Source organism: Chelonoidis abingdonii, chromosome 16, assembly GCF_003597395.2.
Source record: "Chelonoidis abingdonii isolate Lonesome George chromosome 16, CheloAbing_2.0, whole genome shotgun sequence".
NCBI classification, from domain to species: Eukaryota; Metazoa; Chordata; order Testudines; family Testudinidae; genus Chelonoidis; species Chelonoidis abingdonii.
Genome location: NC_133784.1, coordinates 14846337 through 14865423, shown reverse-complemented (window position 1 = coordinate 14865423; position 19087 = coordinate 14846337). Strand labels below are relative to the sequence as shown.

The following is a 19087-nucleotide window of genomic DNA, read 5'->3' as shown; positions in this document are numbered from 1 at the left end:
ACTCAGTTGACTTTCAGCGACTGACTTATTCATTGCTCTGCAAACTGTCCCCAGATAAGCCACATGAGGGCAGGGATGCTGCTCACTCATAGCAAAGCACCAGGGGCTCCTAGGAAGGTCGTGGAGTCTAATCCTGGCTGACCTCATTCAACTCTCATGAATCTCAGTGTCCAGGAAGGGTCTTTCCAATCTGCTAGGCACAGAGCTGAGCTCTTCATTAGCCAGATTCCAATCTCTTTGTGTGAATTAACACCTGGATGCTCCTCTCCCTGCCTCTCATTCCCCACCCCCTGGTTTCAAAGGGTGTCTGTTCTTGTGGGGAGCGAGCAGGGGCACTTTCTCAATTAGCCGTTAATCCAGCTATGTCTCAGCTTTCCCAGCTGGGATGGCTGAAGCCGTCTCTCCAGTGGTCTTGCAAATAGAACGTGCACTATGCATAGGTGGCTTTTCCCTTTCTCACCTCTAGACCCTTGGGATAGGGCCAGAAGAAATGACACCTGCATTGTAGGGCAGTGTTTCTCAAATGTGGCCACTATGGCCACATGCGACCAGCCACCAGCAGCCTTTCTTGTGGCCACAGTCTCCTGGATAGTGATGAGGGGGAAGCAGGGGCCCCTCCTCCAGGGCAGCCAGTCCTGCCCTCCTTTGCAGCCACAAATGCCAAAGGAGCAGGCAGCTGGTATGAGTTCCTGACCTTCCCGGGGTAGTGGGGCTTTGGCTTCCAGCTTCAGCCCTGGGGTGGCAGGCACCAGGCTCCAGACTCAGGGCTTCAGGCTCTATCGCCCAGTCAGGGGGCTTTGGGCTCCAGCCCTGGGCTCATCCCCCACACTCCCTCTGGCCTTCACTGCCTCCCTACCTATCTCTCCATCCATGGTTTTCTGGGGCTGTGTAAGTCTGCTGTGAAAAGCGATATTTGTATGCTTGTTAATATCACTTTTCACTGTCTCCCAGCTAGCTAGTAAGTCTGCTGTGAAAAGCGATACGTACAAATATACATATATTAGTTTTCACAGCAGCAGCCATACTAGCTAGCAAATCTAAAAACAAAAGCAGCCAAAAAAGTAGAAGAAACAACAACAAACTAGACAAGAATGTGCAAAGCATCTTATTTTGTTTCTATTCTGTTTCGATTCAGTTAAGAATAGTGACAACTGTATTTTATTTTTATTACTGAGTCTGCAAAAAACCCCTACATCAATAAATTACAATGATTTGGACATGTATATGTGCATATTTATTTGTTTTTCCTAACGTTAATTAAATATATTAGGAAAAATAGGCCTCTCTGAGGCCACCAAAAAATTTCTTGTGAGAACCCCTGTGAGGGGCACTTGTAATGCAGGCAGGACAGGCACAGAGCATCGAATAGTTATTAGCATGGATTGGATGGTGGGTCACAATACCTTCGGAGAGCTCCATTCATAGCCAGGGATGCCTGTGTCATGATGCTTGGGTGGCGGAGAGTCTCACAGAAGTGTCCCTGAAATCTCTGCACCATAAGACACCCTGTTCTCTGCTCATTACGCCACTGTGCCATATGCCCCAAGGGAAATGTCCATGTGGTAGGACTAAACAAAGTGGCGGTACCATTGTGGGATAAGTTACACATTGGGGGCCTGTTTTTCACTTCCTTTTCACTAGTGTGAGTCAGGAGTAACTCCCCTGCAGCTAAACACTGAGAGAGGAGAACCATGCCCTAGGAGCCAGCTGATTAGCAAGCAGGCATTGCTAGCAGGTGTCACCTGCGCTGAGATGGCATTCAGTGGTTATGCAAAATGAGTGCAGCTCCCAGCCATCTAGCATTCTGTGGGACCAAACACAGCCCCCGGGGCAAGGGGACATAGCACTCATTGAAATCAGTGGGAGCTGCTCCTGCTTCTGCCAGGTTTGAATTGCTCCCAGCAGTGTTGGGGGTAGTGCAGGCATGAATTAAAGTAGAATGGAGCATGGCGTCCTGTGCTCCTGCTGGTTGCATTTCCTGCTCCATGCCCCAGCTTCTGCCTCCTAAGATGTAACTTACACCCGTTGTGCTGGTCACAGAGGGCCCCCACATTGTGAGAAGCAAAGTGCTTCCAGGGGAAGGCTCCAACCCCACCTAGTGTTGGGCCCTGAGGGCCACACCTGGGCTAGTTATGTTACTTTATCACTTACATCCACTGAGATCTGCCTTGGGCCAGATGCTGCCTTGTTATGTTAATGTAAATCTGGAATAACCGCTTGGCAGGCATTGGAGCTACTCTGAATCTACACTGATGTAACTGAGGCTGGTGTCTGGTCCCTTGGCTGCAGCAGAATGACAGCAAGGATGAACTGGCTGCCTAAGGCTCTCTTACACCCAGTGGATAGTTTACCATCTCTTTTACATCACTGCTGAATTTGGCCCAGAAGCGTCCCTTCTTTGGGGGCTGCTGTGCCACAGAGTGAAAGGTTTCTCCTGTGGCTGTGGTGGCAATGGCGTTCCTTCCTGTGTCGCTCCTACCTCTAGCAAGCCTTCTCCAATGCTTTAACTGTAACTAGGCAGCATGTTGCTTGTGGATTAGTGGGCAGTGTCAGTCATAAAGTCACAGGGGCTCGTGGCTATGTGTCACCGCCCCTCAGCCAAGAGGATGAGCGAGAGGCTGTAAGTCGCTCTACATGCCATCTGGCAAGTGGTGCTAGGCAGACACAAGCACGACACCTTACTCCAGACGCTGAGTACAAGCCTTTGACACGGCCAGCTCTGGGCAGTGGAAGTCAGAGTCCTGATCATTGAGCACATGCTTTCCCTGTGTCACTTGATGTTCCATTATCTGGATTATCACCTCTTCATTTAACACAGTGAAGCTTCACTTGCATTGTAGACGAAAAAGCGGCCCATTCTTTAAAGGCAGGGATGTGCAGTTAAATGGGAATGGCCAGGTCGTTTGGCCCAAAACATAAAGGGACTGATTGTCATTTACACTAGGGCCCATGTACAACACAGTGACAGTGGAAGGTGGACCTACAGTTGTAGTAAATTACAACAATGCCCATTTTAAAGTTACTTTATGCTGCCAGAGTGGTGTCAAGGGACCTCAGTGTAAATAGGGTGACCAGACAGCAAATATGAAAAATTAGGACGGGGTGTGGGGGTAATAGGAGCCTTTACAAGAAAAAGACCCAAAAATTGGGACTGTCCCTATAAAATCGGGACATTTGGTCACCCTAAATGTAAATGAGAATCAGGCCCCAAAAGCTTTTACAAAACCTTTCTCTCTCATAGCATTTTCGCATGAAATTGAAACAAAAAACTGAAATGAAAACAGCTTTATTTGTGTCTCAATTGGTCCATTCCCCCAAGCCACTTGTGCAAGCAATACACATACACAGCTGTGCCAAGAGGGTCCAAGCCACTATTACCAGTAGGCGCGAGAGGAGAATTCTGGTCTGATAGCACTGGCCACATTGCACGCCCTTAGCACAGGTGTGAATGATAAAACAAGATGCAGGGCAGTGGGGACTCAGGCCAGTGATTTTTAATCTAACAGTCAATGGCTGAATTTGCAAATGTTTCCCATGGATTTCTCCAGGTCCTGCAGTGGTGGGGAGTGAGAAACAAAGTCCATGCAGAGCATTTTATATCAGATCTAGTGCACCTCCGTGGGGCGGGGGGAACCCCACAGTGAACCACAGGCCTTGGACATTTAACATCACCCCCATCTCCACTGAAAAGATGCATTCTCCCACCTCTCCTAGTGTGTCACTGCTCGTCAGCCAAACTCCCTAAGACTGGCAGTAGCTACACCCCTTAAGAAATGTGAAGGGGTTGCAGAAGGTGCTGAGTTCCCATTTGGGGAGGAGGCAGTTGTAGGGGCCCAGAGAAGAGGGTTCCACTGGAGGGCTTGGAGACTTAGACCATCTGCAGCTGTGGTAGGTGCATTCCAAGGACTCCCATCTGCCAGTCAGAGTTGGAGTGAGCCTATGGTCGAGAGGGGGCACCGACCACCCACAGCAGCAGCACCCATCCCCAAGCTTTCCATCAGCAAAGCAGAGGGGTAGGAGGGGCAGCAGCTTTAGTGTGGGTTCCTGGCTTTAGCTGCACCATGGAAATTATGAACCTAGAGCACCAGATCTGAGGTTCGTGTTCCAGGTCGCAACGCCCAGAGCGAGAAGCTGGGCCCAGCCCCACAGGATGGGAGCCACTGAGGTGTGGGGAGTGCTGAACAGCTCTCCAACACCACCAGGACCTCCCCTCCACACCGGGCCGGGATTCAGGCTGTGGTGTTGGCATGGAGGGTGCTGCTGCAGGTGGTCTGTGCCCCCCTCGACCATAGGGACCAATTCAGTTGCGAGGCTTCATCCACCCCAGCCTGGGAGTGAGAAGATGGTTTGTGCTGTGAGTTGTTTGTCTTTATCTTGCCACAGCCTCAGAGTCTCAGCCCTGTGCTTTGCCTGCAGGCTTAAACTAGGGGCTGGCTCATCCAAGCTGACACATCCATCAGTTCAGCCTCCAATCTCTCCTCACCCTGGCTGTTCACCTCCTCTTCCTCCACAGCCTGGAATGAGAACGTGAGGGCCCATAATAAACCCTGCCTGGATAGAGAACAACTCTGCTCTTATCAGAGCCCCACCCCTTACCCCCTCCTGCTCCCGAGCAGCTGTTAGCCAGACAGACAGAAAGACAATAAAAAAACTCCACACTTCCCAGCTGAGACACAAGATACATCAGAGACAGGACACAGATGCAAGGAAGTCCCATGGGCATTTCGAGAAATGCCACCCATTGCTCGAGGACCAAGAGGCTCCATGCTTGGCACCTATAGTGACCAGATAGCAAATGTGAAAAATCAGGGTAGGCAGTGGGGGGTAATAGGATCCTATATAAGAAAAAGACCCAAGAATCAGAGTCTGTCCCTATAAAATCGGGACATCTGGTCTCCCTATTGGCACTCAGATTGTGTTGTTTCTGATGTTGGAGAGAGCGCATGGGGTAAGCTCTGTCAGCAGTGTCAAAGAGGTTGCTTTTCCCATCCCATTGTGCTCCTACATGCCAGTTTGTGCCAGTTGGATGGGGGGATGGAATGGAGACAGGCAGAACCAATGAACTGATCTGTCAGCCAATCTAGGGTCCTACAGGACCCCCCCTCACTGGAGTATTCCTGTGCTGGCCAGGGTGGGTGAGCATGGATGTTGGATGCACACCCAGGTGGGGTGAGTGTGGATTTGGGTGCATTTCATGCTCTCAGTTTAGTCAGGTTTGGACTTGGGGGAGGCAGTATGGACAGCGAGATCTGCAAGGAGCAGGCTGAGGGGCATGATTCAATAACAGACTTTAGCTGTGTTTGGGAGGGATTCTGGAGACTATGGCCTGTGTTGCGCATAGGCGTGCACAGAAAAACAGAAGAGACAAGTATTTCAGTGCTAGCCCGTGTACGCCAGCAAGGGGGCTTCAGCTCCTTCCCATCCTCCCTCCTCCTTGGAAAAAGAAGCCAATTCCCATTACAAGTGGAGAAATACAGAGCCTAAAAATAGGATGAAAGGCTTCCCAGCTGTCAGTGCTCCTGGATCCAGCTGCACATGGGTGTATCAATCCCCTCTCGGAGCAGAGCTAGGAACAGTGTATTCACAGAGCAGCTGGATTCTGCTGAGAGTTCTGTGTGAGCACAGCCCAGGGCTGAAGACAGCAGAGGCTATTATGGGGAGAGGAGGAAATATGCACATCTTGCAGAAAGGATGGGGCTACTTGGCAGCCTTGCCAGTGTGGTGCACTATGCCAGTGACATCCATCTCTGGACGGGGAATGGCACAAACATGTTGACCACAGACTGGCCAAGTCACAGCCTGCTCACCTTGCTCAGTGGGAGGTCAGTAGACATCACAGCCTAGGCATCCTGGACAGGCTGCCATGCCAGCTACAGGACCTACTCACCTTGTCAAAATAACACTCCCTGCTGGCCAGCCAGGAACCACAACACCAGGAACTGGAAGGAGTGTTTGCCTATGGTCCTGGCTAGGGGAGAAAGGTGTTGGACAGCAGCTGTACCAATGAGATGGAAAATGACAGGAAAAGTGGAATTTAAAAGGAACCTGAGGGAACCTCTCTGCACCGTGCACTGGCATTGTGGAGTGTGAGCCCCTTGCAACCCCTTTCTTGTCAATTTCAGAAGCTGCTTTGTTGAGCTCTGAGGAGGGGGCCCAGGATGTTGGCCTCAAGGCTGAGGACCTTTGGTGTGGGTGCTTCTCTGGGGTGCCACTATGGTTGGCACCATGGTTCCTCCTTTTGGAGAAAAACAAACCCCAAAGAATCTTCCCCTCCCGCCAGTTCTGTGAGCATCATGTATCTTCCTGGCCTGCTGTTCTCCCTGCCCTATTCACTTCACATTTTTGTTAGAACTGGGATCACCCTCCAAAGGGCTAATTCAGCCCCCTCTGGTACCAGCAGCTACCACGGTGAGGAGATTCCAAAACCAGATGACACCTGGAGGAACCCAGAGGGGAGTGGTTTTTCATTCCTTTCAGTCTCCATTTCATAGAAATCATAGAATATTAGGGCTGGAAGAGACTTCAGAAGGTCATCTAGTCCAGTCCCTTGCTCAAAGCAGGACCAACACCAACTAAATCATCCCAGCCAGGGCTTTGTCAATCCGGGCCTTAAAAACCCTTAAGGATGGAGATTCCACCACCTCCCTAGGTAACCTATTCCAGTGCTTCACAACCCTCCTAGTGAAATAGTGTTTCCTAATATCCAACCTAGACCTCCCCCACTGCAACTTGAGACCATTACTTCTTGTTCTCTCATCTGCCACCACTGAGAGCAGGCAAGCTCCAGCCTCTTTGGAACCCCACTTCAGGTAGTTGAAGGCTGCTATCAACTCATTTGCTTCTGTGGGATAACACACACACTTACATAGGGGGATAGCTCAGTGGTTGGAGCATTGGCCTGCTAAGCCCAGGGTTGTGAGTTCAATCCTTGAGGGAGCCATTTAATTTAGGGAACTGGAGTAAAAATCTGGGGATTGGTCCTACTTTGAGCAGGGGGTTGAACTAGATGACCTCCTGAGGTCCCTTCAAATCCTAATATTCCAAGATCCTAAGAAAGGAAAAATAGGTAAGGGGAGAAGGGATTGAGCATGGAGGTAGGGTAGGGAGGAGAGTCAAGAAAACTTTCCTTTTACAGCCTCAGGGGGATGAAAGGACCAAGTGACTGCTGGATATGTATCTGGGGATTTTGGCAGAGCTTTGGGAACAGAATGCAAGTGGAGGGTAGGTGGGAGTCAGATGTGGATTGGCAGCATCTGTCCTTCAGTGTGAACTATATTTAGATAGCGGTATGTGTGGGGTGACACAAGCTGGAGCACTAATAATGGAGATGTCCTGATTAAAACACAGCAGCTTCATGTCTAGTCTGATCCCAGCCAAGGGCCATTCTTGAAGCCTTTCACCCAAACTCCCTGCTTTGCACCACCCTCCCTTAGGAAAAGAATTGTGCTGTGGACAATCACAAGCAGTTTGCAGTGCCTTTCAGGAGTAAAGGTTATGGCTTCTCTTACCAAAGGGCAGTTCCTGTAGTAACTGCTCGCTCTCATATGTGGGACACATTGTGGAATGGGTTGGGGGGGGTTATCTTCCCTAAACTCCTGCCCGTCTCTCCAGCAGCCACCAGTAACTGGAGTGAAGCAGGAGATGTGGAGAGACCCAGGCTGGTCTTTCATCTTGCTTCCCTTGCCACACAGTGGAGAGTTGGAGGACAACAGTCAATCCTGGCTTGCAAAATGCATCCTATACAGCCCCTGAACATTTGCCCAGTGGTATATGCATAGCGTGGTCTCTAGAGACTGAGCTAATACTTGTCTCTAGTGACCAGTCAGCTGGCAGGCACTGTGTTGGGCACATACCTATGTGTTTTACATGTAATGAACACTGTGCAGTGCTGGACAAAGGATGCTGTCCAACAATCTTAACATTTTATTTATTTAGCTTTGTATTTCATTTTAAGAGTGAAAGTTTTACAGTTGAAGGGGAGAGGCTGATTTATGCAACTGGCTATAACGTGAAACCTTTTCAGGTGTGTGACAGCACCTGGGCAACAGCTGCTGAGCCAGCTCCAATCCAACACTGCACAGCCCGGGTTAAAAAGAGGTGTGCCTAAGCAGTGGGTGGAGGAGAGCTGGAAAGCTAATTAAGCCTTTAGGCAGAGCAAAAAGGCACAAGAAGGCAGTAAGAGAGGGGAAGCAGGCAGTAAGAGGGAGAAAGTAGGGTTGTCAACTTTGTAATATTTAAAAACTGGATACTCCAGCACAGAATGACCATATTTCTCAAAAGGAAATATGAGCCCCCACTACCACCCACGCCCCGGGCAAGGCTGGCCTGAACCACTTGCCCAAGCCCCTTTCCTGGCCCGAGCCACACACCTGAGCCTGGCCCCCTCCCTCCTCACACAGGGCTGGTGTTGCTGCTCGCTCAAGCCCTGCCTGCCTCCTGCATGAGGCTGGCATCACTGTTCCCCATCCCCCCCTCGCATGTTCCTCCACACCCCACTTTTTTGACAAAAGTGGGCATTTGTCCCAGTTGCTCTTACCAACTGACCAAGTTAGCAAGAAAAAATAGGACAAATGCCCACTTTTGCCAAAAAAAAAAATTAGGACAGGGCTTAAAAAAGGAACCTTCACAGCCAAAACTGGATGTATGGTCACCCTACTCCAGCAGGAGTGCCAGAATCTACCTGGCCTCGCCCTGCCTTCCGAGGCCCTGCCCTGCCTCTTCCTCCAAGGCTTCACCACACTTTGCCTCTTTCCCAACGCCCCGACCCCATTTGCTTCCCTTCACCCTGATCCCCATCGCTTGCCACTTTCCCCCCATACCCCCACCCACTCCTGGGTTGGAAGGGACTCACCTGTGGAGCTGGGCTGGGAGCTGCAGCCACCCAACACAGGTAGGAGGCAGCCCTGGCTGAGTTGAGGCTGGTGTGGTTCATAACCTGGCGCCTTCCCTTGGCCCGTGTTGACTGGACTTTGGGTGTTTGACATAGGCACTGACTCCATGGGTGCTCCAGGGCTGGAGCACTGACGGAAAAAAATTAGCAGGTGCTTAGCACCCACCAGTAGCCTCCCACCCAGCACCTCCTGCCTGCAGGTGGCCCCACCAATCAACTCCTCCCAGCCCTTCTGCCTGCCATGATCAGCTGTTCCATGGCGTGCAGGAGGCGCTGGAGGCGGGGGGAGGGACGAGTGAGGATGAGGCGTGCTCATGGGAGGGGGCAGAACTGAGTGGGAAGGGGCAGAGCAAAGGTGGGGAGAGATGGGGTGGGGTGGGGCTTGGGGGAAGGAGTGGAGTGGGGGTGGGACCTGGGGCAGGGGTTGAGCAGTCCCAGGAAAAAGAGCAAGCCGGCACCTGTGGTGTCCAGTCAGTAGATCTAGACACTTTCTGGTTGAAAACCGGGCACCTGACAACCTCAGGACCTGCTGGGGTAGGGTGACCAGATGTCCCGTTTCTAAAGGGACAGTCCCGTTTTTGGGGACTTTTTTTTATATAGGCGCCTATTACCCCCCCACCCCCTGTCCTATTTTTTAACAATTGCCATTTGGTCACCCTATGCTGAGGGCTGCCTAAGACTGTAGGCATATAGCTATATATTACACAAAGGTGATGGGAGCCAACATTGTAAATAAACTGCACCAGATATTTTACCAGCACAAGGGTCTCTAAGCAGTCTGCGGACTTGAGCAGAGGCAGGAGCGAGTGGGTCCTGCCACAAGGTGGTTGTGTTAAATTTCAGTGAACATACATTGGTTTAAATTGACGTATTCCCCTACAGCACTGGAAACACAAATAGGGTTGTGTTAGAGCAGGTGAACCAGGGTGTGAAACTTATCAACCTGCTTTCAGTAGCCAAGATGAGGGGTAGCAAAAAATAAAACAAGGAGCATCAGTGCTGAAAAGTGAACTATGTTTGTGAAGTTATTTCCATGTCAGTAATGGAAGGCCTTATTAGCAACATGGGCAAGGGAATTTTTGTGATATACAGAGCCTGACTTTGATCTCACATACACCTGACTTCTACTGGTTGGCATCACTGTAGGAGAATCAGTCCCATTATTTTTATTTAATCTGACAGTCCATTCAGACAGAAAGCAGCAGACATAGACCACTCTGAGCAGACAGCATAGATGGTTGAGATTACCAGAAACTCCAGTCTTCTAAGCCAGAAACTCAGCTCAAGGCTGGAAACAGATCTGTACACAGAGTTTACCACAGAGGATCGAGAGAAAGCTATGAAGATAAAGGTTTTCGATTATTTCACTGGGGAGAGAAGATGAGAACTGAGTGAGATATAGCAATGTTGCCAAGCAATAATGCCAATTACACTAGAATAGCTACTGAAGGCATTAGATAAGTACTCGACCTGAAACAGAATGAAGCAGCAAGATATCAGGTTTTTATATGAAGGCTGGAGTCAGATGCATATGTCAGCAAGCTGTGAGCCCCAGCTTTTGGGATACAAACGATTCATAGAGCAGAAACCAAATCGTGTGGCATCCTCAAGATCCACTTGCAGGCCAGATTCTGCTCCCAATTGACGTCAGTGGAGGCAAGATCAAGCCCTCAGAGAACTATTGCTCAGAGAAGCAGATCTAGCCCCAGACAAATGCCTCTTCATAGGGAGCGGGACTTTGCTGCTGTGGAAACAGAGGGTGAGGGAAACTTGAACTTGAGATAGACAGAGCAAAGTGAGCACAGGAATATGAGAGATCTAGAATTCCATAAGAAGGGGTGGGGAAAAGGCCCAACCTATGGGCAAGAAGTGTGGGAAACAGGACCACTCTGAGTCAGTGCCACATTTACAGCAGGAAGACGAAAGCTGGAGGAACTCGATGGCTAGAGGGATTGGTAGCAGTTTCATATAACAGCCTTTCACCTGTCAGTTGCTGGTTGGAATGCAGCTCGGGGGCCTGATTGCTCCTTGTGTTACTACAGTTTTTATGGCAGTATAACTGCACTGAACGCATTGGAGTTACTGTGGTGTAAAACTGGAGTAACAAAGCCCATGACAAGAGGGGTCAAAAGTTGTTTAACTGGTGACCTACATGGAAAGCGTCTGGTAGTTTCAGCCAAGGGCCTGAGGACTGCAGAAACAGGCACCACAATTGTCACTTATAATTCTTCTTGCTGGCAGCAGAGGGGCCAAAGCTGGAATGGTCATTAAGCTTGAATTACTCTCTGAGTGATTCCTCTGGGGGCACGGTGATAAAGCATTGTGAGGGACATCACATTGCCACATGCCACACGTATTCTGGGGATAAACTGGTAACCTCAGTCTCCAGAGCTGTCAATATGTTATGTTTTGCCAGCACTAAATTAACACAACACATTATAATTAGCACAGGCTGGTGCAGTGCAGGGAAAGGCAGAAGAGCACAGGGTGGATTACACCAAACACAGTAAAATCATGCCTGTGTCCCCAAAGCCAGCCCAAGGACCCAGACAAAACCTGCACTTTCCAAAAATGCCATGAGAACTCTACTACTCAACTACTAGCTTGTTGCACCCTTTTTTAATAAAATACCAGGAACGACAATGAGAGGAAAAACTAGTCTGCAGATATGGCACCAAGTGCTGATGCCACATAGTAAAAGCATTCTGCAGCAAATAGGTAAATGCAAGCTTAAAATAAAAATCCTTGCAAACAAAATTGCTTTGAGGTGGCATCCACCAGCAGTGGAGACAGCAGACTGGATCACAGTTTACCACCACAATACTTTTAGTCTGAGAGACAATGAGAGCTGAGAAGAAAACATCTCTACTAATCATACTAGTAGAATATGAAGATGTAATCCCAGGAGATGAACACAGGCATAGTAAAATCACCTTGCAAAAGCACAGTCCTCTTGTGTATACCATAAGGCTAACAAAATGCAGAGTGCAATTGGCCCAAGTGGAGCACCTAAATAAAGAACCTGTTGAGAAGGGACATGGTTGCTTTGATTGGAGCACACACTTTGTGGATCTGTAGCGCAGTCCACAGTGGTAGTGAGGAACCCATCAAAAACTCTTTACCAGATGCGGGCGGTAAGGCAAAGGCAACATCCATCTCTAGTACTCAGGATGGCTCCTGGTATACAGAGCTGGCAGGAACCTTCAGGTGCCTCATGACATTTTGGCTGGCAGCATTAGGTATGAATGCATGGAGGAAATCAGATCAGCCTTTGGAGGCTTCCACTGCAATTGCTGACAGCCTTCCACTAAAGGGACTTCTGGCCTCCAAGGGGATAGTAGCCTCTGTCTGGCTGTGAGTGGACAGGCTATAAAGGATGGAGCCATCTGAGACAGCTTCAGCACAAAGCTGGGACAGTTCTTAGACAGCAGGCAAAAACTAAGAAGTAACAGTCAGCATGGATCCTACAGAGAGGGGAACAGAATTTAAAAGGGAAGAGTTTGAGAAAGAGACCTGGAAGTGGAATTATCGCTGAGGGCAAATTGTGAGGCGCTAACTAGGTGAATTAGTGGGATTTACTAAGCAGTGTATCATGAGACTGAATACACATTTATATGATTTAAGAACTGGTACTGACGTCACAGCAAAACTAACACAAAGAGCATGGAACAAGCTCTCTCTGATTTTGCATATGCTTGTCCAGCCATGGCTGTAGTCTTTTTATTCCATTTTCAGACGATATGTCCATGTTTGTGCAATTTCCTTGCCCTTAATCCTGAACACTGGTGATGCCTAGGGAATCGAGAGCCAGACCATCAGTTGATGTAAATTGGTTAAGCAGATTTACACCAGCTGAGGATCTGGTTTTCCGTGTACAGTTCACCTTCTCCCCTGGGCCTGACAATCCTAACTCTTCACCTCACCTGGGAGGATGGGAGCTAATCCAGGAGTCTCCTGCAAAGCCATTCTGTTCCTAAAGATCAGCAGCAGGGCTGATCCTACTCAGTGTTACCCTCCTGTTGGGTGCCTAGCTTGCAGCTCTCTCATGCTCAGGATGCCTGTGCGACCACACACCCTGCGTGGCTGACTGAGCTTTCTGTAGCTACACCATGAACTGAGTTCCACAACCACTGCTTCCTAAATACCTTCCGAGTGGTGGCTGCAGCACTTGCCTAACTACAGAAAAGCCATAAAACAAGTTCAGGAGAACTCTGAAAGCTGGTAAGGGCAGCTGGGCCCTTTCCATGGTGCAGCCTAGATGTATTGGGCATGCAGAGGCCAGAGCTTCTGGCCTCTATCTGCTATGCTGCCAGCAACATTGTTTTTGTGCCACAGTGTGTTAGGGCATCTGCCTGTCTAGCTCGTTAATAAAATCTGTTGCCCTGTTAGCTTATTTATTACTGGATTGAGTTTTGGTGCAGCTTTCCCAGCTGTATGTTAAACCATTTACCCTTTTTCAACTGTGGGTTTCCCAGGCATTATTGAGTTCTTTTGTTTCCTTTAACTTGCTCTTCATTCCTGCCAAGTCTAAGAGTTGTGATGTTGCCCTTCCTCCATGCCAGGGCCATACCTTACATATGGCTTTACCATACAGACATTACAGCTGATTGCCTATGTGGACCAAAATAGTCACTAAGTGTCTCTGTGCTCGGTTGTGAGCTGCTAAGTGTAGATATCTGCCAGTTAACCTAGGGTATGAGTCAACCCTAAAGCTGGTCCAGCCACAGTTTAATATTGGTGCTTCAGACCTACTGATAGTACTAGGGTCACTGGATCCTGGGCACAGTTGAGTAGAGGAAGCCATGTGCATCTCCCTGATCCTGAGACCAACCTGGTGTGCCCCTTGGTGGTAGTTTAGAGCAGGGCTGCTTTAAATTACATCAGACCGCCTATGGCCCCCAGGGGGTGATTGCCAGAGTGCAGCTCATTCTGAGCATGTCCCTTAAACAGAGGCTGTGGAAGATGGGGTGGCATAGAAGCCAGCTATGCCAGTTCTGTATCAGCTAGGCCCACCATGGGGATCCAGCTGTTCTCTCCCCCTTTGTGCTGCCTGGAGTGGGGCTCACAGCTGAGCCCTTCATGTAGCCACGAGGTTTGAAACACCTACTCAAGCTATGTATTGTCCTTGTAAGATGACTTGGTTTCTGTATGGAGAAGCAGCTTCAAATCCCATTTTTAACCTGTTTCTTTATTCAGTTGAGGCAAACTCAGCGATGACATGTTAGAAAGAACAGTTTACAACAAAAGAAGGAGATCAGGTTGGTTTAGAATAATCTACCTTTTGTAAAACCATGTTGTTATAAGATGGGGACTCATCAGTTGGAAGTAAGAAAGGAGGAGAAGGATGTCGGAGTATAGGTTGATCACAAGATGACTATGAGCCACCAATGTGATAGGGCCGTGAAAAAAGCTAATGTGGTTTTGGGATGTATCAGATGAGGTATTTCCAGCAAAGATAAGGAGGTGTTAGTACCGTTATACAAGGCACTAGTGAGACCTCATCTGGAATATCGTGTGCAGTTCTGGTCTCTCATGTTTAAGAAGGATGAATTCAAACTGGAACAGGTACAGAGAAGGGCTATAGGATGATCAAGAATGGAAAACCTGTCATATGAAAGGAGACTCAAAGACGCTCGGCTTGTTTAGCCTAAACAAAAGAAGGCTGAGGAGAAATAGATTGTTCTCTATAAAATCAGAGGGATAAAAACCAGGGAGGGAGAGGAATATTTAAGCTCAGTACCAAGGTGGACACAAGAACAAATGGATATAAATTGGCTATCAGGAAGTTTAGACTTGAAATTAAATGAAGGTTTCTATCCATCAGAGGAGTGAAGTTCTGGAATACCTTCCAAGGGGAGTAGTGGGGCAAGAGACATACTGGCTTCAAGATAAGCTTGATAAGTTATGGAGGGGATGGTATGATGGATAGCCTAATTTGGCAATTTAATTGATCTTGACTACGTAGTGGTAAATAATTGCCAATGGCCTGTGATGGGATGTAGATGGGGTGGGATCGAGTTCCTACAGAGAAACTCTTTCCTGGTGTCTGGCTGGTGAGTCTTGCCCACATGCTCAGGGTTTAGCTGATCTCCATATTTGGGGTCAGTAAGGAATTTTCCTCCAGGGCAGATTGGCAGAAGCCCTGGGTGGTTTTCACCTTCCTCTGCAGCATAGGGCCCGGGTCACTTGCTGGAAAATTCTCTGTACCTTGAAGTCTTTAAACCATGATTTGAGGCCTTCAGTGGCTCAGACATAAGTTAGGGGTTTGTTGCAGAAATGGGTGGGTGAGATTCTGTGGCCTGCATTGTGCAGGAGGTCAGACTAAATGATCATGATGTTCCCTTCTGACCTTAAAGTCTATGAATCTATGACAGTGTAACCACTGATGAGTTCTAAATTAGCTGCAGCTGTAAAGATAGTTCTTGGCATCACCGAGAACAGCTCAACAAAAATATTGGCTTAAAGTGCAGCAATGGTAGAACGAACAAACAATAAAAAAAAAATAAGATTGCATGATGTATTAGGAAAAGGACAGAGAATAGTATGAAATGTCATTAGAATATTTTTCATATATATCTGGTACAGGCTGCATTCAGTTTTCTACATCTTGTCTCAAGCCACAGTAAATATAAAAAAGGTCCAGGGAACAGCAATAAAAGTGATTAAACATATCAAGGGCTTCCACATGCAGAGTACATTAAAAATACTAGGATGTTTATTTGACAAAGGAGAAGATTCAGAGGAACTATGATAATAGTGCTTTTATAATATAAAATAAAGAACAGTGCAGTGCAAGTCAGCCAGGCACACCAATTTACCTTGCCTTATAAAGAAAGAGCAAAAGGCTACTCAAGTTAAACAGGAACTGGCTACAAGGAAATACTACTTATGCAATAAGAACGAGGAATACTTGTGGCACCTTAGAGACTAACAAATTTATTTGGGCATAAGCTTTCATGGGCTAAAACCCACTTCATCGGATGCATGAAGTGGAAAATACAGTAGGAAGATATATATACACAGAGAACATGAAAAAATGGGTGTTGCCATACCAACTATAATGAGACTAATCAGCTAAGGTGGGCTATTAGCAGCAGGAGAAAAAACACTTTTGAAGTGATGATACTCACCAGCAACCACACACCACACAACAAAAACACTAACCCAGGAACCTATCCTTGCAACAAAGCCCATTGCCAATTCTGTCCACATATCTATTTAGGGGACACCATCATAGGACCTAGTCACTCCAGCCACACTATCAGAGGCTCGTTCACCTGCACATCTACCAATGTAATATATGCCATCATGTTCCAGCAATGTCCCTCTGCCATGCACATTGGCCAAACTGGACAGTCTCTACGCAAAAGAATAAATGGACACAAATCAGGTGTCAAGAATTATAAGATTCAAAAACCAGTCGGCGAAGACTTCAACCTCCCTGGTCACTCGATTACAGACCTCAAAATCACAATACTCCAACAAAAAAACTTCAAAAACAGACTCCAACGAGAAACTGTAGAATTGGAATTAATTTGCAAACTGGATACCATTAAATTAGGCTTGAATAAAGACTGGGAGTGGATGGGTCATTACACAAAGTAAAAACTATTTCCCCATGCTAATTTTTCCCCCTTCTGTTACTCACACCTTCTTGTCAACTATTGGAAATGGGCATCCTGATTATCACTACAAAAGTATTTTTTCTCCAGCTGATAATAGCTCACCTTAACTGATCACTCTCGTTATAGTGTGTATGGCAACACCCATTTTTTCATGTTCTCTATGTATATCTATCTTCCTACTGTATTTTCCACTGCATGCACTTAATGAAGTGAGTTTTAGTCCACGAAAGCTTATGCCCAAATAAATTTGTTAGTCTCTAAGGTGACACAAGTATTCCTCGTTCTTTTTGCTGATATTGACTAACATGGCTACCACTCTGAAACCTACTTATGCAATGTTTAATTAGTGTGTGGAACCTCCTGCTGCATGATATTAATGAGACAAATACACCTTTACCCCGATATAACGCGGTCCTCGGGAGCCAAAAAATCTCACTGCCTTGTAGGTGAGACTGTGTTATATTGGGTTCAGTCCTGTATTGGACCAGCTTCCCCAGCGATGATTTAAAGGGCCCGATGCTCCAGCTGCTGTGGGAAGCCCTGGGCCCTTTAAAACACTGCCGGAGCTTCAGCAGCAGGGCTCCAGTGGGGATTTAAAGGTCCTGGGGCTCCTTGCAGCGGCCAGAGTCTCTGGCCCTTTAAATCACCGCCCAAGCCCGGCTGCCAGAGCCCCTGTGGGGATTAAAAGAGCCCAGGGCTCCACTCAATTTTGGATATAACACGGTAAAGCAGCGGGGCTAGGGTGGCCCTTTAAAGGGCTCGGGGCTCCCCGCTGCTTTACCTCATTATGTCCGAATTCGTGTTAAATCAGGTCGCATTCTATCGGGGTAGAGGTGTACTGTAACTAAGTAAGGTTTTAATCAGACAAGTAAAGGACTAGATGTTCATAATAATCAGCGGTTTATAGTTAGGGTATAGTTACCAGGACTATCATTTCTCATACCTCAGGGCACAAGCTGATCACCAGCTGAGATGAGATAGTTTTTCTCCGTAGTATACTATTAGATAATTAGATGCACTACAGCCGTTTTAACCCTTCCTATGAAGCATCCAACACTGGCCACCGCAAGAAACAGGATATGCGACTGGACTGACCATCAGCCTGATCCAGTATGGTAATTCCTATGTCCCTGTGTAACCACCATTCATTTATCATGCTTGGCTCATTTCCACTTATTAGGCCCAGATTAGTCTCTGGCCTGGTTGCCACTTCATTACAAGGTGTGTTGGTATATAGAAGCAATCTGGTACTATCTCCATGGGTATGCATCCCACCGTAGAGTTTCTACAATGTTCCATTCTGGAATGCCATGCTTAAGTCAAATTTTGCGTAAGTCGGGAACGTCTCTCCAACAATTACGCAGAAAAAAAAGAAAAGAAGGCTTACGGAACATACTGAACTTTTTCTGTAAGTCAGGTTTGCGTAACCCAGGGAGTGTCTGTATCTACAGCACAGTCATATCCATAACATCTATAGCATCATCTCAAAGTTCACCTTTATTCCTGTTTTAACCTTCCTTTCCCCATCCAAACAGTCTCTGCCGTGTGAGCCACAACACTAATCATATTTCTTGTATGCTAATGCAATGTTTTTCTAATTTCATCTTGGCACCCTACTTTCTCAGGGAGCTCCTTTCTTTGTCAGCTCTGAGTTCACTGACAATTCCTTCCTATCTATCTATCTATCTATGCTTCTGTGCCACACTCATCACTGCACTATCTGAACGCCATACCATCCAACCTGGGCAGGCCTGACTTTAATGACAGCTCCCTTCCTGACTGCATGTGACAGGCCCAGACACATTGATAGTCCCTTCCCAAGTGCCATGCAAAACTGGCAAAAGAAATAACCCCCGACGGTATAGTTTATGGGGATGCCAAAAATCCTATTCTCACAGAACCTCTGGATAGGTAGGCCCACAGGTGCTGGCTTTGTTTCCCCACAGCACACTGAGTTTGTGAAGAAGTTCTCTCTTTGGCGATCATCATCTTTCCCTATTTCAGAGACCTATAGCTGGGGACCAAGCTAAGCTATTTTATGTCATTTGGCTGAACTTCTACAGAATCTCTACAGAATCTCACTTCTCCAATGCTCTTCCACAGGTATAGGCTGGTTACAGCACCTTCCTGCCCTTGCTGCTGGTGACACTGCCATCCTCCAATGTCCTTGGGTCAAGGCTAAGGCAGTAGTTGTGAATTAATAAAGCAGAGGGATTTTTTTTCTAGCTGTCATTCTTCAACACTCCTCAGTCATAACTTTGAAAAGAAGACTGCAGATCAGAAAGAACGCAATTCAAGGTTTGTCTTGATTCCTGTTTTATCCTCCCCTCTCCTACCCTCAGTTTCTTGGAACCTGAACCAATAGCTGCTGCTCACATTCAGCTTAGAAAGCAATTATATATCTTTTGACAATACAGGAGACTCACAGTAATTTGCACTCATTTCTGTGAGATCCATTGTGATGGTAGAATTCTTCAATTCAGTGGACAAATATAGCTAAAGAAAAAGTATGAACACTGCATCACAAAATGGCTTTTGTTCCTTTCATTTGACCACTGTCAAATAGTTTTAA

At 47.5% G+C, this 19087-nt stretch overlaps 2 protein-coding genes across 2 annotated transcripts in view; one reads left to right on the top strand and one right to left on the bottom strand.

Moving 5' to 3' along the window:
* Positions 1-19087, top strand: part of SEC24C (SEC24 homolog C, COPII coat complex component) — a 647635-nt gene that overhangs the window by 552335 nt on the left and 76213 nt on the right. The window lies entirely within an intron of this gene.
* The window catches only part of SYNPO2L (synaptopodin 2 like), a 59530-nt gene that overhangs the window by 39677 nt on the left and 766 nt on the right, over positions 1-19087 (bottom strand). The window lies entirely within an intron of this gene.